We start from the raw sequence: 24,989 nt of genomic DNA on the forward strand, positions 1-24,989 counted from the left end.
CCAATATTATTATACACTAAATAACTGTGTATAATAATAGTTTTAGTTTTGAAGACTCTAGGATTTGCAAAGACCACACAGATATTATAACTGCTTATATTGTGATACACTTTTATGTTCAGCAAAGTCTTATTTCTTAGAGTTATCTTAAAAGACTTTATTCTTTTCTATAAGTGTAAAGACTCAGCCAGAGTCTTACCGCAAACTTGCCATTCCTTCTGCATTAGGGTACATTGGGGGTTAGGAGGGAAATCTCTACGAATCGCACCGATTTCTTCAAGCCTCGAGCCAATCTGCTCTCCCCTCCCCTATTCTTCTCCAATAAAAGAAGAAAGCAGTATTATATGTGTGTGCATATGTATATATGGTATATATATATATATATATATATATATATATATATATATATATATATATATATATATATATATTTCTCAAAAGTTGTAGAAGCGTTAGCTAAACTCGTGAGAAACGCAAGCGAGAATCCAGACCGAGAGGAGAGAGGGAGAAAGAGGGAGAGACAGAAACAGAGACAGAGAGACAGAGAGGAGAGAAAAGGGAGAGACAGAAAGAGAGAGGAAAGAGACAAAGAGGAGAGAGACAGAGAGGAGAGACAGACAGAGAGAAAAGAGAGACAGAGAAAGGAGAGAGGCGGAAAGAGAGAGGAAAGAGACAGACAGAAAGAGAAAGGAGAGGGAGAGAGACAGAGAAGAGAGAGAGAGAGAAGGGAGAGGGAGGGAGAGAGAGAGATGAGAGAGAGAGAGAGGAGAGAGAGAGAGAGAGAGAGAGAGAGAGAGAGAGAGAGAGAGAGAGAGAGAGAGAGAGAGAGAGAGGAAAGAGACAGACAGAAAGAGAAAGGAGAGGGAGAGAGACAGAGAAGAGAGAAAGGAGAGGGAGGGAGAAAGAGAGAGAGAGAGAGAGAGAGAGAGAGAGAGAGAGAGAGAGAGAGAGAGAGAGAGAGAGAGAGAGAGAGAGAGAGAGAGAGAGAGAGAGAGAGAGAGAAAATTGCTGCCGCGGTTACAGCAGCAGCGCGGCGGCAGTGGCGGAGGCGGCGACGGGGCCCGGCGTCCAAGTGGCCAGAGTGTTGGAGGGGAGGGGAGGGAAGGGGAGGGGAAGGGAAGGGAGGAGGGGGAGGAAGGGAGTGGGAAGAGTCGGTCCGGGTTTTGCCTGCAGCCCCCGGGCAGCGTTCAGTGCTCGGAGCTCCAGCCCGGGCGAGCTAGCTAGCTAGCGCGCGGCGGCGGCTGAGCTGGGATGTAGAGGCGGAGGCGGCGGCGGCGGCGGCAGCAGCAGCGGCACTGGGAGGGAGCTGGGGCAGCCGAGCCCCACTGCATCCTCGAGCGCCCCGGCGGAGCCCCGGGACCAGCACATAGTCTGCATCGCCCCCTCCGGGCCATGCGCCCTGCTTCTTAAGCTCCCACCCGGAGACGGGCGCCGCGCGCACCCATCCTCTCCTTTCGCAATTTTTGAGTATTAGTTGGTTTTTTTAGGTTGTTGTTTTTAATTTTTGGAGAGGAAAGCCGAGAGGAAGCGGGCAGGGGGGCAGGTGCTTTTTTTCCCGCCTTTCTTGTGGCCGCTCTGGATTCCCTGGCTAAGCCGGGCGGCGACAGTGCGCACGGAGGAGGTGGCTGCTGCTGCTGTTGCTGCTGTCTGTTCCTGCTGCCCGGAGCGGCGGCGGCTGATCGGCTACAGCTCCCCCTGTTTTCCCATCGCCCCCCACCTTCTCGCCCTCCTCTCCCTCCACCTCCTCCCCCCCTTCTCGCGGTTGGCGGCGGCAGCGGCGGCTCCGGAGAGCTCGGGTAGGTGTCGGGTTGTTGTCCTCCCCCCCCCCCCGCCTCCCCGCCCCTTCAGCCTTCCCTCCCTCCGGGGGTTGGGCTCCCCCTGCCCTCCTCGTCTCCCCTGGGGCAGGCTAAGTGGACTGGGGTAGGGGGGGCCGGAGTTGGGTGGAAGTCGGCGGAAAGTTTGCAGGCTCTCGCTTCCCCGAAGTTCAGGTGCGGAGAGCCGCGGGCGGGGGTCGGTGGTTGGGAGCTGGGGGCCGCTCCCTCTCGGGGTGTGGGGAGCTTGGACGCAGGAGGTCGTGGTGGGGCGGGAGAGGTCTGGGCCCAAGTCCCCCGCTTCCGAAACCACCTCGCGACTAGTACTGCGCTGCGATGCCGGGCTGCTGCCTGCTCGTCGCAGATCATTGAGTCCAGACAAAAAGCGGGGTTTTAGGGTCGGGGTGGTGGGGGGCGTGACCACTCTGCGGCGCGGAACTGGGGTGGGGGCTGGGTATGGTTTTGCCCCCCTCTCCAGTTGGGGTCAGCCTTGCGCTCGGAGGAGTTGGGAAAGGGGTTCCCCTGGTGGGGGGCGGGGTGGGGGGAGGCGGTGTTTCCCGGGAGACACAGGGGTCCTCAGCCTGTGGGTGTCCCTGACCTCGGGCAGGTCGGCTTCCCTGAGTCTTGAGAAGAAGGAGTCTGTGCTCCTTCTAAAGCCTGGTGTTCGCTGCTGACCTTTCTCTCCTCCCGGGGCTGGCGCCAGTGCCGGTGCCCTGTGCCATGCCCTGCGCGGAGGGAGGGTTGGGGCCTCTGTGACCATAGGGATGAAGAAGGCTTGGCCTTTCACGTTTCCTAGTTTTCCCCTTCCTCTTCGCTCCCCTCCCCCCAGCACTCTTGGCTCAGGTTGGGGTGTGTGTGTGGGTGCTAACTCAGAGCCCGGCGCCCTTGGCCACGCGTGGCTGCTCCTCTTCCCGCCCTACCCCCCCAACCTCCGGAGTGTGTATGTGGGGGGGCGGCGTTTGGCTGGAATCGGGTCCTGCGAGGATCGGAATACTTTTAGATCTATTCATTCCGCGTCGTCGCCCCCACCGGGACACGGGTGCTGGGCAGGCTGATCAAGTTTGGCATTTCCCCCCTTTAAACTATTTGCCCGTTTCTGCCTCTCCTTCCCCGCTTGTCCTCCTCTCCACCCCCTCCTTCCCCCGCCTCTTCTTCCCTCCCTTCGCTTATCCCAGTATTTGGGATTCTCCTGTGTAAAGGGCTGTCTCTAGCGACCAGCGTGGGCTGTGCGGCGTGCCGGGCCGTGCCGTACCGTGCTCTGCTGTGCTGAGACTAGCAGAGACGTAGAAGGTGGGTAGAAGGGATGAGGAAGAAGACGCGCCCGGCGGGAGGAAGAAGGAAGGGTGATGAGAATCCCCTCGGCCGCGTAGGTCTTTCACTTGTGAAGGGGCAGCGGAGGAGTGCTGTCAGCCGCCTTCCCCACCTTCCTGGTAGCTATCTGGTTCGTTAGACTTCCAAGAGAGTCAAGTCAACAAGCATTTATTAAGCTCCTACTGTGTTCCCCTTTGCTTTTTCTCACTCCCCCTTCTCTCTAAGACATCTGGAGGCCTCTCTCACTTTAACCCCTTCGAACTGGGATTGTCTATGTAAAATTAACCTATCCCAGGAGGAATTAAATTCTTTTTTTTTTTTTTCTGGGAAAGTAGTACCCCCAAAACACACACACACACACACACACACACACACACACACACACACACACACTCTGCTTTTCTGTTGAAGAGGGTGGCAGGGAACACTGCCGATCATGGACTCAGCTTTGTTGAACTATGGCAAACTCTGCTCTTTTTAGGGGTAATTAGGAAGCTGTGGAAAGGGGGGAAACCCTGAGAGCTGGTCAGAACCATTGAGGTTTCCATAGAAAAATAGAAAATGTTTTCGATTTTCATTTCCCAGAATGTAAAAGAACTCAAGGTGGGGGGATATGAGAAACTTGCTATGGGGGGGGTGTCGAAGAGTGGGGGTGGTGCTTTTGGTGACTTGCAACCCGAGTAAAAATTAATGACCTAGGCCCCAGGGAGAGTGAGACTTTGGGCCAGCTGGGTTGAAAGTCCAGTTATAACCCCACCCTCTTTTGTCCCTGGATCTTGAGTAGCCTTTGGGCTGAGCCTCAGGCACCTGCGGAGCCGCGAGGGGTCTTAGAGCCAAGTGTAAGGGTGCTTGTTAGAACTAGGGGGCTGTCGTCTGGGGGAACCCAGGGTTTGACCTCTGTCTTCCTGCCCTTTGACTGCCGAGGTTACTCTGAAATGGGGAGAAAGGTCTCCTGCTTCAGGCTCCTACAGACCTCCCCCACCCCCACTAACTTTGTCCAGGAAGTGTGCCTGGGAATGGGGGTGGACCTCCTGGGGTCCCCTCCCCTCTTTCCCCCAACTCCCGCTGGGGTTTGCCTACAAAACACCGAATCTCTTTCAACTTTTCCGCTGAGGCCGCCTGGCGGGGGATGTGGGAGCGCCACGCTGGAGTCGCTCGGGTGCCGGCTTGTTGGGGAGGGCCATTTGAACACTGAAGCATTTTCGCACAGCTGCCAAGCCGGGCACTGGAGCGGACAGGCTGGGAGGAGGGGGCGGGGCGGGGGGGGGGGGACGTGGCCTCCAGTCTTTTTTCCCCTATCGACGAGCCTGGTGGAGGTGACATTCCTGGAAGACGGGTTATGTAGATGTCCTCCCCGGTTATTGGGTATGACTCCGGGGGTGGGGGAACGGGGAGCAGTACCCGAAACTTGGCCAGAGTCTGGGAGAGGGATCCGGACCCTAAACTTCTGTTGTGGGAATGGAGAGCTTGAGTTCTGTAGGAATTGTGGAAAGAAAGCAAAGGAATTGAACTGGGTCTGTCTGCTGACTGCTTTTTTTTTTTTGGGGGGGGGGGAGAGCAATATTGATGTAACAGATTCTCTGCTTCATGGATTTACCATGGAGGAGAATTGGGGGCTTGAAGGGGTGTGAAGAATAAAGTTAATACTGATGGAGTGAAGGTTTCCTTTTTTAGGAGCTGAAATTTATTCTGGTTCTCTACTCCCCCGCCCCTTAGGTGGTTTGGAGGGTGCTCTAGAAATCTCCCTAGACCTTGAAAAGGCTGGATGCCCTCCACCTGTGCAGAGGGGAGATTGGTTGATTGAGGCCCAAAAGTATTATTCCCTCTCCCCCCAGCACTTTATGCCCCTCCCTTTGGTGCTGGAGAGATTTAACCACAGCACCCCATTTATTTATTTATTTAGGGATGTTGTTTTTCCTTAGCCCAGCAGGTGATTGGGTTGAGGTCCTCACAGTCCGTGGACAAAGCTTGTTGATTTATGGGCTGCAGGTCTTTATCATGTGAAGCCAGGAATGTCCTGCTCCAGTGGGTGAAAGGGAGCCGGAAGTCCATCTCTCCGTCTCATATCCCCCTCCCCTTTTTCCCTTGAGTCCTCACATTTTGAATGATAAGACTCTTTCTACCCATTTGACAGATGGAAAAACTGGTGACGGATTGGGATTAGACTCTTGGGCACTTGAAGTTTTGTCCGAAGGGTGTCCCTTTTTTAGAAGGGGTAGGCTTTCCCAGTTTGGAGATGAATAAGGTGATTGAGATACTGCTTCTCAGGAAAGGTTATTGTGTTTGGGGAGTGTTGCTTGAATTGCCCCTAAGAAACTGTTTGGGCAGTGAGATCCTCCCCACACATAGGTCTCTATATTTATAGACATACCCTAATTTCCTGGAGGTTGGGGGCAGAACATGAGGTTTTTCCATTTCAGATGTTTCCCTCCACATTTATACATCCTATCAGTGTATGGAGAATTCTCCATACACCTCCCCTCCTCCCCCCCCCCCCCTTACTCAGAGTATGGGAGGGGTGGGGAGTATGGAGGGCGCACTGGGACATCCTTGATTAAGTGTATTAATAGTTAAACTCAGCTCATAGCTTAGACTCACCAGACCACGAAAAGCCTCCGCCAGTTACTCACGCTCTGTTGCTCAGCAAGAATATCCCGCTCAAGTTTTTTTCCCCCTGCTTTCTCTTTTTTTTAGTGCCCTCCCCCCAAAAAAACCCCAGGTCTACCCAACCCCACCTTAATATATAACTGGGAAAGACTCCTAGCCTGATTCCCTGGAGAAAAATCAGGACTCCCTTTCCCTCGGTATCTTCACCTGTCTAAACTCAGATCCACTGTCAGCTGACAGAGGTGGCTGTGATGAAGGGTGTGAGTGTGAGATGTGTGTGTTAGGAGGGCAGTATAAGAGATCTGAACCTAGTGTGTTTGTATGTCTCTAGATATATATCTTTTTTAATGTGCTTTGCACATAATAAACCTCTAATAAGTGCCTTTCCATTTACTCGAAAAGATGTATTCAAGGTAAGGTCTGTGCTAATTCGTAAGTGTAAGTGTATCCGTACAGACTCTCTGTCTGGTCTTTGTACACTTGTAAGTTTTTGGGAATTCCTGTGTCTCTACATAAGGGAACCCCCATTCCTCCCCAGCCTTCTCTGAAATCCTGGCTCAGGCTCCTCAGCCTTAGACTTCTGCCTTCCCAGGCACTCATAGTCCTTGTTTGTTCCCTTCCCTTGCTAACTATTCCTCTCCAACTTCCTCTTCATGGGGTTGGTCCTCTGTTGCTGACACCTTTTCCTGCACCCAGAATTTTGGAAGCCAGACTGGGGCTGTGGGTTGACAGTACTTATCTACTGACTTGGCAGCCTGTGATTACAGGAATAAAAGGATTTTAAGGTCATAGGTTTGGGTTCTCTCCCTACCCCCACCCCCAAGAAGCCATGCAATAGCATAAGGCCATGATTGTGTGTGTCTGCAGGTTGGGAAGAATGTCTGTTTGAACATCACAGATATGCAATGTGCACCTATGGATGCACCTGCCAACTAGTGGGTATACCTGTGATTTACTCATGTGTGCATATGTATAAGATGGGCATAGTGTTAAATTTGTAAAGATGTTCCTGCCCTTACCCTATGAGGACCTTTCCTGTCTTTGTGTGATTTCCCAGGGGTGTGGGTGGCTGTGTCTGGGTCTGGGATATTGGCTGCCCATAATTTCCCTTTACTAAAGTGGGGACCAGGAATTTCTCAATAAATACCTCTTTGGGTTCTGCAAAGACAGCCTAGGGCTAGGAATCCCCCTCCTTGAGCTCCCTTTGGCTCCAGCTTATTTTTTGGAGTGGAAGTCATTGATCAGTGCCCCCCATTGCCCTGGTCACCTGGTGGCTCCTGCCTGTGGTGTACTCAGGGTGTTAACCCTGCCCCTCTGGCTCAACTCCAGTGCCTATAATTGCATTCTGTTGCTTAATCCCCCAGCCAGCTCAATTAGATCTCAAATTCTTCTTCATTTCCTGCCTCCCATGCTGGCCTCCATTCTGGAATCAAAGCCCTCCCCAGTCGGACTGATTGTGCTAGTGCTTAGAGATCTCTGGGGAGGATTAACCCTTTAGACCCTGGTTCCAGTTTGCTCAGACTTAGGTTACTGGGTAACAAGGAAGAGATATACCTGGCTAGGGAAGTCATTATGGCTGATTCCTGGCCCATTAGCAATGATAATAATTAAGTTTTTTCCCTCAACAAACTTGGGATGCTCTCCTTTTATAGATGAAGACATTGAGAGCCAAACAGTTGAAATGGCATCCCTTATGTCATGCAGCTAGTGTCAAGAGTGGCTATTCCAACTCAAGGCACCCCACGACTAAGTCCAGTGATCTTTTTTATTATAACTGGAGCCTGATTTGTGGGAAAGATGAATGCCCTGAAATGGTCGCATTATTTGAATTATTGCTATTTCTACATATTTTCATGGAATGAAGCCAGTTACCATTTTTCACATAATTATAGTTTTAAACTGTGATTTTTGAATATGTATTTACCATGCTGCCTCACCATTCCTGTCTCTCCATCTTGGAAATGGGAATCTGGAGGTTTGGAATAGGAAACTTTTGATTGAAGATCAATCTTTTCTACTCACAGCCTGGGTTGGTTAGATCTCTGTGGATGTGATCTGGAGTACTTACTGGTGTCTCATGCTCACTCCTGAACTCTTGTTCTCCCTCACTGTCTGCACTGCCTATTAGACCTTTAGCCTAATCTATAGCCTTGAGATAGATCCCATACTAATATTAACACTTCCTGGCTAAGTACTGTTTCTTCCACTAGATTGTAAACTCGTGGAGGGTAGGGAGCATCACAGGTTGCACTCAAAGAAGCTTCTCTGTAAGTGTTTGTAGAAGGTGGTAATAATGGGGGTAATGTGCCATGTGAAAATCGAAAAGCTCAGTTCTTCTCCAGCTCAATTCCTTGGAGTATCTTCCCCTCCTCCCCAGGCTCCAGACTGAGCCAGGAGAGGTCAGCTGCCTCAATCCATTCCCTGAGACAGACAAGGAGTCTGTAAGGAGATTTGGGGAGGCAAGGGCTGGAGGTCACCTCCTCCTCCCCAGGAGGCTCCTCGGTGGCTGGGCTGACAGGCGGCCTGGCCTCCCTGAGGTTTGCTGGCAGCTTTGGAGACAGCTTGAAAATGCAGGGCTGCCTACAGATCAGCTCACGGAGCTGTAAAGGTCTCTCCATCCCATTACTAATCCCCCAGAGCTCCCCCCCCCCCACCAACCCCTGTAACCACCTCGTCCCTGTCCTTTGCAGCAAGAAGGAAAAGAGAAATAATATTAAAGCCAGAGAGCATGCCCACAACTCTCAGCCTTTCGGAGAAACCCTCTGGCTACCAGTTCCTCCCTTCCTCTTCTACTCCTTTGGTCTCTGTTGTGCTATGAACTTGGGGGTAGACTTGGAGACAGAATAATTAGGCCCAGGTTTAAGGACAGACAAACCCTCATCCTCCCTACTACATGCCTAAGTCTCCTGCTTTCATTCAGTTTATGAGACTTTTAATTGAGCAAGTGGCCAAAATCCAACTTAGTCAAACCAATTTTTTCAAGAAGGACTGGGGGCTTAGGCTTTTGCCCAGAAGACCCTGCCTTACCTCTATGGGGTAATTTCCTTCTGACCCACTCCCTCTTCTTTCCCCCTGCATTGCAGCTGCCTCCCTACCATGGATGGCTGGGTCTTAGTTCCTCCCTTTCCTTGGCAGTCTTAGCATCCCTTACACCTTGAGACCACCTCCTGTTAACCCTAGGAGCCATGCTGGCTCTTCCAGGCAGACAGGATATATACCCAACTTCCCCAGACAATGCAGTTGGGGAGAGGTCTGAGCAGAATGAGAGGGCAAAGGGGGGGAGCTTCTTCCAAGAGACCCTTGGGCTTCCTGGGTTGTGTCTCTCTGGCCTTGTACTCTTTCTTTGTCTATCATTCTGTGATTGCCCTGTATCTGTCTTCCCCTTTGGCTTTGTCTCTGCCCTTTCTCTCTCCCCCCCTCTTTTGTTGCCATCTCCTTCCCCTGCCGGAACAGAAACCTCAGCAACTGGTCCAAGCTGCTTCTCCTCCCCAGAGTCCACCTCTTCCTGTCTCCTTCCCCTCTACCCCCTCAGCTGTGCTGTCCATGAGAGAGCTGGTTTTTATTTATTTTTCTGTTTGTTTGGGAAGAGGGCAGTGGTGGCCCTGGCCACTGAGACTCTGAGAGCCCTAGATCTGAAAGCGCTGGGTACTCCTGCTTGGCTCCAGCCCTCACAGGAATTTACCCGGATGGCTGATGGCTCTATATTTATCCCCCCTCCTTCACCAGCACTGGCCTTGAGCTAGGCAGGGCCAGGCCTGCCCAGCAACCCAAAAGGAGGGGAGGGGAAAGGAAGGGAGTTCAGGCCAGTAAGAGGACCTTAGTCAATAGGAGATATTCCAGCTCTGTCTCCTGTACCAGTCTTTCTGGGGACCTGTCAAGAAAGCTGGGCCCAGTGGCCCCATCCACAAGCCCCCCAGTCTAACCAGTACCTTTCTCCTAGGCAGGAAATAGCCTCTACCTCATGGAGTCTGGAATCCGGCCTTCCAATAGGAGAGGGAATCATAGTCCCAGAATTATATCAGCACATTTAGATTCTGAGGCATGAGGCTGTGGGTGGGCCTTGTTTCCTGTATGTGTATGCATGCATGTGTTTAGGGGGTGGGGGTTGAAGTTGGTGGGACAACTGGTGGACTGAGCTGGGGGCCACTTCAGGACACTTCTCCCCTAGTGGGTGGCCTCAGGAACCACTGTCCTGCCCCTTTCCCCTCCTTTGGGCAGCTTTCTTGAAAGACTTGTGTGGATGTGAACACGCATATGTTGGGTGGGTGTGTACAGGAGGGGGGGGTTGTCGGTCACTGGGAAGCCTTCCCATCCCTCCCTTGGTCTCCTACCCCAAGGAGCTTTACTTCTGGGAACTGTTAGCCACCTGGCTTCGTTTGGGCAGATGGGGGCTAGTTGGTTTCCCAGTTTTCCCTAGTTCCCTTATTAGGGGAGGGATCCAGAGCTCAACATCTCCCAGCCCCCTGCCTCTGCCCCTTCCCAGGGCTCTGCCCTAGGCTTGAAATCTGGTGACCAGAACTATGCAAAGTATTTTAGAACTGCCTTTCTCTGCCCTGCCCAACCCCCCCTTCTCCCATGGGGCCCCAGCAATTCTGGTACCCTGGACATAGTCACATGTGAACATTCACACATGCAAACACATGTTTTGCAGGCTGATGTATTTGCATACATGAAAAACACAAATTCTCACTCCTCCTGCTGTCAGCCACTTCTTTGGGAGTCATTGATGGGATTTGGGGTCTTCTTGGGACCAGAGACTTTTGAGGCTTAGGGCTTTCCATAGCCCCTTCCTCCCTGGCTTAGAAGAACCAGTTCCATTGGGATCACTTAGCCCCCATTCTTTTTCCAGGTGTCCTTTCCCCCAGATTTCTGCCTCCTTCCCCTCTGCCCTTAAGGAGCCCTGCTCTGGACTGCCTTGAAGGGAGGGAGCAGTTCTTTCTGGGTTTCTGAAATTGCTCCTTAGGTGCCTTGGATTGGAGGGAGGCTGACTCAGGACAGGACACGACAAGCCCTGCTAGTTAAGAGTTAGGGAAAGAACTTGAAGGTTCTATTGGATCCCCAGGGCCCTGTGGAGTTGAGGGGCTAGCCAGTCATACTTCTCTGATTCTTGTCTGGGCCTGCAGCCCAGTGTAAAGTCAGAGGCCATTATTAGAGTCATGGATTTAGAAATAAGGGAACCTTAGGGGTCATCTAGTCCAGTCTTCTTATAGTTAAGACCCCAGAACAGTTAAGTTCTTGCCCAAGGTTACACAAATCATTAAATAGCGGTGGGAGAATTTGAACCCAGGTCCTGTGGTAAATGAGAAAATTCTTGGACGCAAGGGTTTTTTTTGTTTTGTTTTGTTTTTGTTTTTGTTTTTTTAATACACACTAGCATAGAATGTGTATGTGTGTATACAAGCATACACATAGATATGCATATATGTTGAAATACATATAGTTACTCATTTGTCAGCATATTACATCGAGCACCAACTACATAAAAAGCCTCATGCTAGGCTCTGTAACGGGGTAGGATGGGGGGAAATGATGACAGGGGAGGGAGATGAATAAGACCCAACTAGTAACAGGAATAAAGAATAGACCCAAATAGCCACAAAACAAGGCAGTGTGTGATAAGTGCCCTAGAGAGGGACATAGTGATGGAGGGAGGAAGAGCCCTAGAGGAGGAAGAATCACATCTAGCTTCACACAAGTGACATTTGAGCTGAGACTTGACAGATATCTAGGATTTAGGCCAATGGAGATGGGGCAGGTGGGGAGAATGGTAGCATGCATAGCATTTATTCACATGTATCTGTGTCAGTATGCACTAAAAGTTTAGTTTCTGGGACTGTAAAATGGGGATAATAATACATATGTCACAATTGATATGAAGAAGTTGGTTTTTATATATATAAGTTTATGTCTCCTACACAGCTTTAGTTATAGAGAGGTGGAACCTTTGAGGCTTGATGATGATCCTTGTTAGGATTCCTTGGGAAGAGAGGAACAGAGTGAGCAGTTTAAAAAAAAAAAGGAGACTTTGCTTTGCTTTTGAGGGGGTAGCAGGAGCTGGTGAAAAGAACAGAGTTGGATTTTTCAAGGACAGATAGAGATCAGAGAAAGACTTGGAAGAAAATATGATGGGAAAATCCCAGAGCACGTTCCTTGCGTGTCAGTTTTCTCATCTGTAAAATGGGTTTGACAATTCCCTGCCCTCTAGTGAGCCTCAGATGAGATCATGGGTGTGAAATTACCCCATAAGCTGTAAAAGTACAAGCAGAGGCAGAGTCTGAGGAGAAATCTGGGGGAGCTGCTTTCTTTTTTCTGGCTTTCCTATTTTCTTTTTAGTCTTCAAACTGGGGGGAGAAGTAAGGGGGACTAGGAGCCCTCATTATTTTCTTATCCTCCCCTTCTTTACCCAGAACGTGACCAAATGGTTGATCTGGGACAGGGATTGTTGGGAATTCATTGTAGAAGGCTTAGAGGAAGAAGTGGGTGATGAGGAGGGACTCCTGAAAAGCTTGGCTTGGCATATGAGAAGCTGGTGGGAGGAGGGGCATGGAGATGGCTTCCAGCCCAAGGGGATGGGAACCCCAGTGTATATGTATGCCTGTGTGTGGGAGGGCCCTGGGCATTTTCCCTCTTTTCCCTCTAATGAACCACAGGTGTTGGGAATAGTCTGGTGGCCCTGGAATGGTAAAGCACTTTGGGATCCTGTGTTGGCAAGCAGAGGAAGACAGCTCTGGATCTGTGGAGGGGGGTGGGCTGTTTCTGCCTCACTCTTTCTGTCCCTCCCTATCCTTGCCTTTTTTGAATTCTGGGAGGGAGAAGACTGGATATGTTGGGGGACAGTCACTGGGACAAGAGCTGGGACCTCTCCCAGCTTCTTCCTTACTCCTCTTCTGTTTAACCTCCTGTGTTTTCCAGTAGTTAGACACTGAGGCCTGAACTTGTCCAGCTTCCACTCCTCTCTGATTGTATATGTGTATTGTGTGGGTCTGGGGAAAACTTAATTTTTTAGGGCTGGTACCCTACATAGTATATAGGATACTTACGTACATGGGATGGGAGGGGACAGGGTTCAGCTCTGGGCTAACCAGACTTAAGGGGAGAAGAGCCCCACTTTACTTGCCTTGCCTCCCCATAGCTGTATATAGGAAATTGGTTAATTGGGCTAATGATGGGTGAATCATCTAGTGGAGAGGGCTCCAAAGCTTTTAGCTAAGCTAGGAAAAGCATTCTGGTGGCACCTCCCCTCAGGATGATCTATCCAAGTGTTAAGAGCTCCAGGAATATTAAAGCTAGAAGGAATCTTAGAGATTATTTAGCAAACTGAGTCTTAGAGGGGAAAAAGCGGATTTTCTAGAGTCACTCACGTAGATTTAGCAGTTAGAACCAGACATGGGGCCCTGCTCTTCTCTAATGACTTGGGGTAGGAAGGGAAACGTGAGGGATGGGTTGACTTGGAGTTCTGATAGAGGCTTTCTTTTGAATACAAGTGGAAAGGAGAAAGGATGGAAAGAGAAACCACCAGTGTGTTCACCACAATTGCCCCCTTTCATCCCCCAATCTGGCAGTGGGGTGAGCAGGATCTGGTGGCTGGGAGGGGCTGAGCGAAGGCCTGCCATGCCTGCTGCCCCTCAGTGCCCGCCTACGCTCCCAAAGTAACCATCATGAGGAAGAAACATGGGTTGCTGCTTCCAGCAACAGCAGGGCAAGCCGGGACCGCTTCCCAGCTCCCCTTGTGACTCACTCCCTGCCGACGACTCCCCCTCCCTCCCCGCGGGGGCCTCAGCATCCCCCATCTGTGCAATGGGGAGATGAGACCTACTGCTCCCGCCCCCCTGCTGGCCAGTCCGAATGCTAAGCTGGGAATCCGATTCTCTTCCTCCCTGTGGGAATTTGGGGAGCCATTGCAGGCTGGGTAAAGCTGAGGCAGATGGTTGCAAAGACCTCCAAGGGTTAGCCTCTCTCCTTTTGCTTGCCTCCAACAAGTGCCGCCTCCTAAACCGACCCAGGTGGCCACTCAGCCTCCGCTTCAGGCTCCCTAGAGGAGCAAACTCTGTGTGGCTCAGCATGTTGGGGAAGTCTTTCCTAGTGTCTGATTTGAATCCTTCCTGTTGCACTGGAAGTTCAGTCTGGTTTTCGTGACCTGCAGAGACTTAGTTGAGAGAAAGGGAAGGGAGGGCTCTATAGTCCAGGGAATGGCAGTGGAATTGTGGGTAGACAGAGGACTATTTGGGTGGTTCTTTATGAGACTGTGCGTGGTGGTTGGGGGCGGGCCCCATTGGATGAGAGCATCGGAAAATCCCAGCTGGGTATCAGGAAGTGTTTCCTCTCTGACATCTGTAGGTCTCTACTTTCCCAAGGGAAGCTGTCCTGTCCAGAGCTAGGGAGGAAAGTAAAGGAAAGACCTCCAGAACTCCCTCCTTCCTTCCCATAAACCCCAGTTCTGCCCTAGGTTAGCTTGGGGGGAGGAGGATGAGAACTTACTTCCTTTCAGTCATCCCTAAAATCCTGAGCTGCTGAAGGATGGAGATAGGAGGTAGCCAGCTTGAGTATAACCTAGTGCTGATGCCATCCTGGGACGGCAGAGGGGAACCTCTGGGGAGTCCTCATTTTCAAAGAGGCCTCCCTCATACTGGAGTGCTCTCAGCCCTGGAGTTGTGGGCTGTGGGGATGGTGGATTACTACTTAATCAGTTTTGAGAGGTGGAGGAGACTGGAGAAAGAAGGGCTACGTACATAATTTGGGTGGGGGGAAATGCCTCTGACTCTTTCCCTGGGATGTTTCTAGGGAGAGCCATTTGTGGTTGTTCCAGCTGTTTCTGGGTTTGGCTTCCTGGGATATGTGTAAGGGATGGGGTGTGCTTGGTATCTGAAGGGAGCTGAATTCAAGGGGCTGGCTCACAGGTGGTGGGGCGACTGTGGGGGTTGAGACAAGTGCTACAGCTATCTCCTCCACCCACACATTCACCCACTAAAAGTCAGTGTCCAGGAGTTAGGACTGAGGGGCAGTGGAAGATTCCTGGATCTAGCTGGGTTTGTCTCCATGGCTGGGCATTGCGGGGGCCCTTAGGGATGTGGGGGTTACAATAACCATGTGGCTTACTTAGCCCTGAACAGCATGGAAATCTTGTCCTAGGCCTAAGCTTCTGAGGGAGACTGAGCTGATGACCCCTCTCCATTCCCCTCTCCATTCCCCTTTCCCTCCCTGCTCCACCCCAGGGCATCTACTGAGACCTCTAGGGAAAGTGAGGGAGGGAGCAAGAGGAGGGAGAAAGGCAATGGTGGCAGCGGGTGGAGAGCAGAGCTCAGGAACAGCGGGTGTGAGAGCAGCCAAGTATTTGAGCTAGCTGTCAAAGACAGACAGGCATGTGGGGAATTCAGTTCGTGTTGGGCTAGAGATCAGCCGGGCAGGGAGGGGACTGACTGTCCACCCACCTCCCTGCAGGGCCTTAGAGGTTTTAGCAAAGAGAAAACTGCCCCCTTTCCCCTCCTCTCATCTTCCCCCAAGCCCTTTGGGACCTTCTTGAGAAGGTTAGCCTCCCATTTCAGTCTTTGCCTGTGGGTGGGGGTACCGGTTTGGGAACAGGGGGAGGAAGAGTTCAGGGGCTGAGTAGCTGAGGGTCTCCAGTGGCTTTATTTATTGTTAGCAAAATTGGATGGGGGTTGAAAGCAGGGGTGCTTTATCTAGGACTATTAGATCAGGGCTCTGAGCTTCTGGTTTGTCAGGGCAGAGTCTGGCTCTAGGGACCAGGGGCTGGTGCCAGATGGCCTCAGGCCTCCCCAGGGAAAGCTTTTCAGGTGCTAAAATTAGGGATTGGGGTGGCAGGGGTCCTATAATCTTCCAGAGCCACTCCCTGTGTTATCCACTTCTTCCAAGGTCTGGGGGCTTGTGAAGGACCTGATATGAGGAAGGATGTGTTGTCAGGGGCAGGAACTTGACTATCCAATCTTGTATGGGAACCTTTTTGGAAGGGAGGCCTGTGGAATGCTCAGAAGATATAGGTGACCAGGCTTTGCTTGCTACCTTTGGCTAGGGAAGGGGAGACTCTGAATTGAGCCTCATTGTCAATTGGTGTCCTTGGATATTCTTTCCAAGAAGATTGACCCTCGCTTCCTGGTGAGGTTTCCTTGTGAGCTACTGAAGGAGAATTGGTGCTCCCAGGTTTGTGGAAGAGGCCACACATTGAAGTGGATGGAGGAGGCGGAAGGCCTTATCTCTGGTGGGCAAAGACTGATTTAGGGAAACAGTCAGCTTGGGGCATGTTTAGGGGTGGCAAGGCTATATTTAGTGGACAGCTCAGAATCTAGGAGGCTCTGGAGCAGCTGCCAGTCCCTGGCCCTCCCACAACTTCATCTTACCCCTTTCTCACTCCCCCTTCTATTTGATCTATACAGAAATATTTTCTCCCCTCTTTCTCCTCCCTCTCCTCCCTTTGCTGTTTGCTCATCAGGGAGGGGAAGAGCTCTGCCAGGGGATGGACGAGATGACCCGATAGGCTTTTCCTGTCTCGAGTTTCCATGAAATAGGAACCAGAGTGACAGCAGTGGGCCTGGCCCACAGGAGGGAGCTGAGATGTGGAGAAGCCTAGACCTAGTAGTAAGGAGGGAGGGTGTGTGTGTGTGTGTGTGTGTGTGTGTGTGTGTATTTGGGGGGCAGGAGGGAGATGCCAGCCATAGTGCTGGCCTTCTTGAGGCCTCTGAAGGCAAAGATTATTTATCAATTTGGCCTCCCTCTCTGCCGAGCAGTCCTCCTCCACCTCCCCTGTCTCTGGTTTAAAAAAAAAAAAAAAAAAAAAAAAAAAAGTATTGGACGCCGCCAAGCCGAAGAGAAGCAGCAGGATTAGCTTGGGGAGACGTGAGTCACAGGCTCTCCCATCAGCCCCACACAGTCAGCGCCTCCGGCTGAGCAGGGGACACACGCGCACACACACACACACACACACACACACACACACACACACTCTCTCTCTCTCTCTCTCTCTCCCCACACACACTCTCTTTTTCTTCTCCACACACATAGACAGACACGCATGCACACCCCAGTCCTGGCAGGTTATTTAAAATACCCCCAAAGTTCCTGGGTGTTGAGATGCCTCGGTTTTTATGGAGGCAGTCAGTAGCTAGGGTGAAGTCTGTAGAACTGGGTAAGCCTTAATAAATACGGCCTGAAATTCCTAGCCTGACCAGAGAGTTCTCCTCCCCCCCCCTTCCTCCCCCCCCATGGGTGAAGTTTCCACCACTGTGAAGGAGGCAGGAGCATAGGAGGATTAGGGAAAGTATAAACCATATGACCTCAGGTAAAGATTAAGACAAAACAGCAAAGTTTTCATGCTGATGCACCTTGGAGATTAAAATGAGAAAATCCAGCCCCTTGCTAGCAGTTGACAGGTCTTGGAGGGGTGGTACAGAGTGGGAGAGACAAGCTGCTGGCTGGGAAGGGAGGGAGTGGAGAAGAGGAAAGAATCAAGAAAGAGAAGCGGAAAATCGATTTCCCCAGCAGCCAGGCTTTGTGTGGACAGTGGCTGCTCTCCTCTGAGGCTCCCGCCTCCCTTCCCCCTCCCCCAGCAGGCAGCAGACTGGGGATGTGCTTTTTTTGGAGGGGGGAGAACAACAGACCCACTCTATTCCCTACCCCCCCAAAGTCCCTAGTTCCTGAGCTCTAGGAGCCATATGAGATATGGGTGGAGTGACTGAGACCCCCCTCTACTCAAAAGCCTGCTGGGCTGGTTCCCAGGCCACTGCCCTGCTATTGGATAGGGCCCTAGGAGTCCTGGCTTGCAGCCCTTCCTGCTTTCACATTTCTGGGTTCTCACTGACTCCTTCAGCTGGGGAGGGTGGGAGGGGAGGAAGGCTTTCTTTTTTTTCTCTCCATTGCCCCTCCAGCAAACTGGCACAGTAAAGGCACATGACTTGGCTCAGAAACAGGGTGTCTTAGCTTTGGGGCTTTCATCTGACCTGCCTCTCTGCAAGCCAGTTTGTCTATAGAAAATGGTTAGAGGGTCTCCTGGATATGTGACGGTTGTGGGGGAGTGAAGGTGCTAGGACTGAGAGTCATCATTGCCATGGGAACATGGAGCCCCTGACTGTTCCCCCATCTCCTGGTGTAGATGACGCTGGACAACCCCCTAGACAAGGTTTTTAACTTCACTACTCACCAATCATTCATCCTACAGGCAGCTGATAAAAGAATGCTTGATGAGTTGTGGTTCCCTAGAGGAGCAGGAAGACCACTAGGTATGGAGTATACAATGTTTCCTGCCTCCAGAAGCATACAGTCTAATGTGGGAACCAGACTGACGCATTTCCTAATCAGCCTAGATGTGTCCTGGTCGATAGTTTAATTATAAATCTTGGGGGCCATAGAAGAAGCAGATAGATTGGGGGACTAAGGAGATTCTCAATCAGGGAAGATGAGAAAGAGGGAGAAAAGAAGAGAGGGAGAGAGAATTTGGGTAGGATGGGGGTTTTGAGAATTCCACTGGGAAGATGAAGCAGGAACTATGAGACCTGAGGGGATGTGGGAATAGTGGGTAAGAACCTGAGCTCCTTTCTTGCTTGACATAGCAACTTTGAGAAGGTAAAGTGGAAAATGATGATGGTGAAGGGAATTCAGCCCAGTAGAAAGAGCACTAAATTTGTCCTTCTGAATCCTTGAGCCGTCACTTCTGGGCTGCAATTTTCTTTCTCATCTGTAAAATTTCAAGGTATTGGAACAGCCTAGAAAAATCACCCAACTACACATATCTTTTGACCCAATAATATCACCACTGGCTGCCTGTATATCCTAAGGAGGTCAAAGGCAGAGGGAAAAAATCCCACATATACAAAAATTTTTAGCAGCGCTTTTTATAGTAGGAAGGAACTGGAAGGAAAATCAGTATCCATAAACTGGAACATGGCTAAACAAATTGTGGCAGTATGAATGAACAATATATTAATGTAATCCAAGAAATTCAGAAAAACTTGGGCACTCTTACATGAACTGATTCAGAGTGAAGTAAGCAGAACCAGCAATATAATTTATACATTGAGCATAATAATCTAAAGGAAAAATCTCTGAAGAACTCTGATCAATAAAGTGATTACTTTTGATTCTGAGGACTGATGGTAAAGGTATGCCTCCTATGCCTTGTCAGGGAAGTTATGGTCTGTAGGAGTAGAATAAGGCATGCATTTCCAGACATAGAAGATATGTTATTTGCTTTGTTTAACTGATATAAAAAACAAAGCATCAATAAAAAGCCTTTAATATGCACATATCTATACATATATACACATATATGTGTGTGTATATGTGTATGGGAGAAAGAGACTTTAATAGGGTGTTCCACATTGTTTTCCAATGACCATATTTATTCTCAGGTGTCAACATCGGAAAGAATCCTAGACCAGGAGCTGGGAAGTATGGTTTGTAGTCTTGGTTCTGTCTTAGGGCTTGTTTATATAATGATGAGAGGTAATGCAGTGATTTCTTAAAATACTTATATGGGGCATTTGGGCCTATGCTCAGTCCCTGGGTCATTATCTTCTTACCCTGTGGTTCCTGAGACCTCTGCCTCCCCTGTGTTCTGATACCCTGGCACCCTTTGACCTGGAGCTGCAGCCAGAGACTTAAGTAGGCCAAATGGTTTTGTGGCTTTTCCAGCTGAGCAAGCGCTTGTTGTACAATGAGAGAGACTGAGGAAAATCTTCAGGAATGAGTAGGAGAACTGGGAATGGGGAAAAATGGTGTTGGGAAGGGAGAAAAGACTGGAGCTTTTGGGGGTGGATCTGGAGAACACAGGGAAGGGAAACCAATGAAGGACGTTAGGCTAGGAGGGCAGGAATCCTAGGAAAACATCCTTTGCGACAGACCAAGGTAAAGAAGCTTAGGAAATTGCATAGGCTGAAAACCATTCCTTAGGTCTGTGTGTGACCCCCTGGAGGTTAGGTGAAGGTTTGTTGCTGTTAAAAGACACTATACCTTGCCCCAGTGAGCTTTCCTCTGGTTTAATGTCACATCCTCTTTATGGGAGGCTAATGAGGAGAGGATCTTTACTGTTTACCTATCATGGAATGTTATGAAAGCTGTGGTCTAGGTGGGCAAATAACTGGTAATATCAGTCCTTAGAAAAATCCTGGACCTTCCAATGCAATTATTCATAAACCTGTGGGTACTGATGTGTGATATGTAGTATGTACCTATGTGTCATGGGGACACCTCTATCAATGAAAACTATTAGAATTAAAATTTATTAAATGCCTACCATGTACAAGGTGCTATGTATAGTACTATACTGATGATATATAAAAGCAAAAACCGAAAAGATTTCTCTAGGATAAGAAGTAGAGATGAAGAAATGTGGTAAAGGGAAATCTGACCTGGAAGGGTTAGAGTCAATCCTGGTCATTCTTAGTGCCCCAGAATCCTAGCATGTCATTTAGTCCATCTTGAGGAGTAAGGTAGAATATCTTCCACCACATGCCATTCAGCTCTCACTTGAAACACCAGTGATCACAGACTTCTAGTGGTCAGGGAACCTGTTTCCTCTTGAGGTATCCAGTTCTTCTTTGGTGCAGCAGACCAAGACACATAAACAAAAGAGCTAAGGAAGAATTTGGCACCTGGTACCTGAGGGAGATTAGGACTACAAAATCCTTTGCTTAAGGGAGAAAGGAAACTCAGCCAGGTGGAGTGGTGGGGAGAGTATGGATTGAACCTCTTCCTTCTACTTGGAAGTATTAGAAATGCAGAAAGAGTTGGGCTGGGAAGGTCTGTGATCACAAGTAGAATCAAGGAAACAGGGCATGCCTAGGAAATAAGTGTGGAAGGATCCCAGGACAGGCAGTAGTTATGAAAGAAGACAGAAAGTGTCACCATGTGTATATAGTATGTCTGCCTCCATCTCAAAGATATTCTTTGTGTTGATCCAATTCACCTTGAAACCCACTGAGTGGTGGGAATCAGTGATAGAGTTCTTGTCAACATCTGACTACCTCCTGCTTTAGGATTTTAGGGTTTGTTCTGGGATGTAGCTGATATTTAGAAGCATCTTCATCTTCAGAGCCTAGCTAAAGGTTAGTCATGACAAGGACTGCATTTGGTTCTCCTAATCTTTTCTATATACCTCAGCTCTTGCAGCGATGGGAATTCTGGATGGAAGCTCACAGGTAACAGCTTTATTATTGATTGAACAGTGTCTGTATGTAAATGATTCATTCATCTTAGAAATATTGAAAATTACTATGCATAGCTTAGTGCTGGATATTATAGGTGATAAGCTCATCTTTACCCTGTGGGAATTTGCCATCTCATATATCAGTTATTTATACTGTTTTTTTTTTTTAATTAGACTTTTGACTGGCACAAGGAGTTTCCCATTGAGTCCACATCTTCTACCATACTTGTTCTGCCATCTGTAGTCTTAAAGAGTTGCCTGGGGCACTTAAACATTAAATGACTTGTCCAGAGTCCTCTTTATGAATTTTAAAGCTCTTTCAAATCTATAGCTGCTTTTATTCCACCTCCATACTTTTGTCTGTTTGACTAGTAAGTATTAAGTTTCTGAGGTTGGACTTGAACTCACATCCTCCTGACTTCCTCTACATCATCTAGTTACTTCTACCCCCATACATTTATACAGGCTGTGCTTTATGCCTGGAATGCCTGTCCTCACCATTTTGGAATCTATTTAGTTCTATCCAGACCCAGCTTCGTTAGGCCACACCATTTTTACAAACAGGCTTGTCTTAGTTCTGTCTTATTACTTCCTCGTGGCACCTTCTCTCTTCTCCCTACTTCTTCCCCTCCTTTGTTACTTTGTATTTTCTCACTTAAAGCCATTTTTATTTTTGTTTTCCCTCTCAGCAGAATGTAAGTTCCTTGAGGACAAAGGCTATTTCCTTCTCTCCCTCCTTCCCTCCTTCCCTTTCTCTTTCTCACTCTCTCTCTCTTTCTGTACCTACCACTTCACTAATCCAGGCTATATAGACTTTTAATGGTTATTGAATTGAATTTGTTCTCTTTACACCCTGAGGAGGAAGGTTTTGAAATTTTAATGATGGGGCAGTTGAGACAAAGAAATGAACTGACTCCTTCCTGACAGGAAGGTTGAGAGACCAGTGCCCCAGGCTGATAGCCTGGATTATGGACTATGGTTTGAAAGCAGCCTTTCTGTTCTATCAACTTCTGACTTAAGAGGTTGAGGTGGAGTGGGGGTTCTTGGCCATTGGAGCTATTCCTAAGACCTCTGGGGCCCAGATGGCCTGCAGCAGATGGTGGGGGCATAGACTTGGAGGCAATTACTCTGTCCCTACATGTGAGTAGAAGCGTCACTTTGGCCTTTCCCCCGTTCCAGGCCCCCTCTTTGCCAAGGAGCAGATCTATCTGTGCCTGAAACCCAACCCCAGAGTCGCTTATTTGTTGCCCTGCCTACGTGCAGCATTAGTCGTCTTGTATATGAACTCCCTGGGGCTTTGGGGAACAAAGGACTTTTTCCAAAAGGGGCTGATTATCTAATGGTGGGAGGCCTGAAGAACTGGGGAGAAGTGCTAGATTGGTGATTGGTCTTGGAGTGGGGGAGGAAGGGACTGTCACACAGATAGACAGAACTGACTGGCACCAGTGCCCCAGAGTTCCTCCTTTCTAAGACCTGGGAGAAATTTGGAGCTGGGAGGGAGAGTTAGTATGTAACTCAATGGTGTGATCATCCTCGGCTCCAGGGGCCAGACTGGGAATGCATGTGTTCATGATAGATGGCCATCAGACTGGGGAATGAGGGATAGTAGGAGGGAGGGGAGATGATGGGAATGTGTGAGGAGTCAGGGAATGTGAGGGCCTGCTGTACTGTAGGAGTGGGGAGAGAGAAGATAAGAGAAGAAAAGAAAGGGAAGGAGAGAAAAAGGAGTGAGGGAAGAAGAGAGAAGAGAAGCAAGGGAAAGATAAGGAAGAGAGGGGGAGAGGAGTGAGAAAGACAGAAAGAAGAGAGGAAGGGAAAGAGAAGAGAAAGGGGGAGAGAATGGAAGATAGCAGATACCTTTCAGGACTCATTTTCAAAACTGAGTGTGAGGATTGGCATGAGAGACTAATTTAAACTTTACCAAGATGCCTCTTTTCCTTTTTTTCTTCCCTAGTCTCAGTGCTTCTGGCTTCTACCTGGACCTGGGTCTCTTCATCCACATGTGTCCTTCCTCCAGGAAAAGGACAGACCCGAGTTGTAGAGATGGGAGGCCCATATATTTGGGCTAGAATTTTTTCCAGAAGGTAGAACATTATCTAATAAGATACCTTCTAAATTGTTGTTGCAGTCCTTTATCCTTTTCCCCAGATTTCTACTAGTCTGAGGAAGTAGGGAGATGCTTAAAGAGCTTGTCTTTAGTGAGGGTGCCCTCAGTGCTTTTCCTGGTTGCCTTGTTCTATTTATATTCCATCCTGGGTCAGTGTGACTCTGGGTAAATGTTCCATCACTCGGCTCCCCAAGATGAAGTCAAGTCATCCGAGCTGTCCCCTGGATAGCATATGTCACACCTTTTACCAGGTCCTCAAAGGTAGAACTTAAAATAATGGGCAGGAATTTCAGAGTTAAGATGGTTTTAGGTTTGATGTAAGTAAAAGTTTCCTAATAAAAGGAGTAAACACACAAAAGTTTAAATAAATGGGCTACCTTTGGAGACAGTGGATTTTCCCTTACTAAAGTTCTTTAAGCTTTAAGGGGCTAGGGAGAGTTGGGTCTGGAATCAGGAAGACCTGAATCTCAAATCTTCCCTTAGATACTTAGTAGCTGTGTGATGCTGAGTCAGATCACTTAGCTGCTTTCTGCCTCAGTTTCTTCAATTGTAAAATGAAAGATTATGTACCTCTCTTCTAGAACTAGTGTGAAGATAAAATGAGATAACATTGTAAAGAACTTAACATATGTTAAGTGCTTAATAAATGCTGTTTCCCTTTTGCCACTGGTCAGTGAGATAGTTTGGAAGATTCTTGGTCAGGACTACATGGTTCCTTAAAGACATCCAATTCATAGATTTAAAGATTCTCTGAAATTTATAAAATCAGTATATCCATGGGTAGAGTTATTGTCACTACCGCCTTTTAAATGCTTAATAGTTATAATAACCACAGCAGCTGGCATTTATGTAGATTTCTAAAGCTCTCATAAGTTTTATCTGCTTCTGTACAAGGACAGAATCCCTTCCTCTGGGCAGCCCCATGCTCTTTTTTGTGTTGCTTGCTGGCTCCCTGGGATTATTCAGGTACAAGTTGTTTTTATAGATTCCTGTTTCTGCTCTCCTGGTCTCTGACCTTCAGAATCATTCCATCTAAGGCTATCTGACTGTTAGGGAAGTGGTGGGCTCCTCTCTTTCCCTTTCCCTCTCTCTCCATGCCTGTGTGCTAGCTAATTAATCTCGGCCCCTTTGGGAAATTAGAACGCCATGGCGGCCGAGTAAACAGTGTACCGCCTCGCCAAGCTGAGGTGACCCTGCTGATGGGTTTGAGGGGGCAGGAGGGAAGGGGGTTTAAACTGCTTGCTGGCCTTTTCTCACAATCACCTCTTTTTTTTTCACTGAGCCTTCAAAAATGTGTTCAGGGATTTAAATTTTTCCTTTCTTCACCTAGTTGCCTATCCCTCTCCCTCTTCTACTCCACCCCTTTCTAGGGAAGCCAGCCAGCCCTGTTTGGGAAGAAACCAAAGTCCTCAGTCCAGCCCCCTAATTAAGGGGTGGGAAGATGATTGTGTCAGTCCTGGTCCTATTCTCTGCCCATCACCACCTCATGATATAGATAGAATTATGGAGTTTTGCTCTGGGAATTAATTTAGAAAAGTTAATTAACTGAAGACTTTAGGTGCTGCTTGACCCACCATGCTTAGCCTGTCCTACTGACGTTGTTGAAGTTAATTTGCCTATAGCAAATATCTCTTGTCCACTCCTACAACAAACTAGACCTGAGGTTTCCATGTTCCTGCTTTCCCTCTCTCCCTCAACCTCCTTAGATCATTCATATGTTTTTGGATCTAGGCCAGAGTATATGTATGGAAGAGTAGGTGATGTGTGGTGATAATAACTGCGCTGGACCTAGGTTTAAGTCTCACCAGATACAGACTTTGTATCTGGAAAAAATTACTTCCTTTTTCTGAACCTCAGTTTCCTCATCTGTCAAACTAGATGATCTTCAAGGTTTCTTCCAAGTTCTAGTTTTTTATATAATAACTTTTTTGTTTAGGCAATTGGGGTTAAATGACTTGCAAATTCTGATTTTTTTTTTTTAATTACTGGGGGGAGGGGAGCT

The 24,989-nt window shown here is 48.8% G+C and overlaps 1 protein-coding gene across 19 annotated transcripts in view; it reads left to right on the forward strand.

Annotated features, from left to right (window-relative positions):
* The first annotated feature begins 1,189 nt into the window (after positions 1-1,189).
* The window catches only part of CXXC5 (CXXC finger protein 5), a 51,031-nt gene continuing 27,231 nt past the window's right edge, over positions 1,190-24,989 (forward strand). For 6 of the 19 annotated variants that reach the window (XM_074291522.1, XM_074291521.1, XM_074291533.1 and 3 more), the window contains exon 1: positions 1,191-1,796. The gene's annotated coding sequence lies outside the window, so the exon portion shown is untranslated. Of the gene's footprint in view, positions 1,797-1,868; positions 1,989-2,427; positions 3,102-22,834; positions 22,965-24,989 lie in introns of those variants that run through there. The other 13 variants (XM_074291523.1, XM_074291532.1, XM_074291526.1 and 10 more) reach the window with 11 other exon arrangements.

Source organism: Sminthopsis crassicaudata, chromosome 2 (genome assembly GCF_048593235.1).
Source record: "Sminthopsis crassicaudata isolate SCR6 chromosome 2, ASM4859323v1, whole genome shotgun sequence".
Taxonomy (NCBI): Eukaryota; Metazoa; Chordata; class Mammalia; order Dasyuromorphia; family Dasyuridae; genus Sminthopsis; species Sminthopsis crassicaudata.